This window comes from Tupaia chinensis, unplaced genomic scaffold (assembly GCF_000334495.1).
Source record: "Tupaia chinensis unplaced genomic scaffold, TupChi_1.0 Scaffold000067_1, whole genome shotgun sequence".
NCBI lineage: Eukaryota > Metazoa > Chordata > Mammalia > Scandentia > Tupaiidae > Tupaia > Tupaia belangeri.
This window is the reverse complement of record NW_006159526.1, coordinates 2,837,495-2,837,732: the sequence shown is the minus strand read 5'-3', so window position 1 is coordinate 2,837,732 and position 238 is coordinate 2,837,495. Positions and strand designations below refer to the sequence as shown.

At 43.7% G+C, this 238-nt stretch overlaps 1 protein-coding gene across 1 annotated transcript in view; it reads right to left on the bottom strand.

The window, feature by feature from the left end:
• The window catches only part of CLPTM1 (CLPTM1 regulator of GABA type A receptor forward trafficking), a gene marked incomplete at its 5' end in the record, with an annotated part of 33,840 nt that overhangs the window by 5,636 nt on the left and 27,966 nt on the right, over nt 1-238 (bottom strand).

Here is a 238-nt window from a genome sequence, read left to right as displayed (position 1 = left end):
TGCAAATATAAAAAAAAAAAAAAAAAAAAAAACATTAAAAAAAAAAAAAAAAAAAAAAAAGAACAGCTTGTGGGCTGGAGGAGACTGTCTGCAGGGTAATTCTGGTGAGAAGTGATCAGTCCCGGGGCCTAAAATGGGTGGGAGGAGAACCAAGGCAGGATGGAACGGGGCGTGCCTGGGAGAGGTGGAAACCTAGAAAGATCTCTTGGGGGACGGGGCAGAAGAGACAAGGGAAAGA